A 201-nucleotide genomic window follows, 5' to 3' on the forward strand; every position below is an offset into this window, starting at 1 on the left:
TTTCTTCTGATTTGTCCCATTGTTCACAGGATTTCTTTTAGAAGTGTACATGAATTGGTTATTTGCAACCATTTCAATGAGTTCTTGAGCTTCTGCAGGCGTCTTTTTTAGATGAAGAGATCCTCCAGCAGAGCTATCCAATGACATCTTGGACAGTTCAGACAGACCATCATAGAAGATACCTATGATGCTCCATTCAGA

Source organism: Arachis duranensis, chromosome 9, assembly GCF_000817695.3.
Source record: "Arachis duranensis cultivar V14167 chromosome 9, aradu.V14167.gnm2.J7QH, whole genome shotgun sequence".
Taxonomy (NCBI): Eukaryota; Viridiplantae; Streptophyta; class Magnoliopsida; order Fabales; family Fabaceae; genus Arachis; species Arachis duranensis.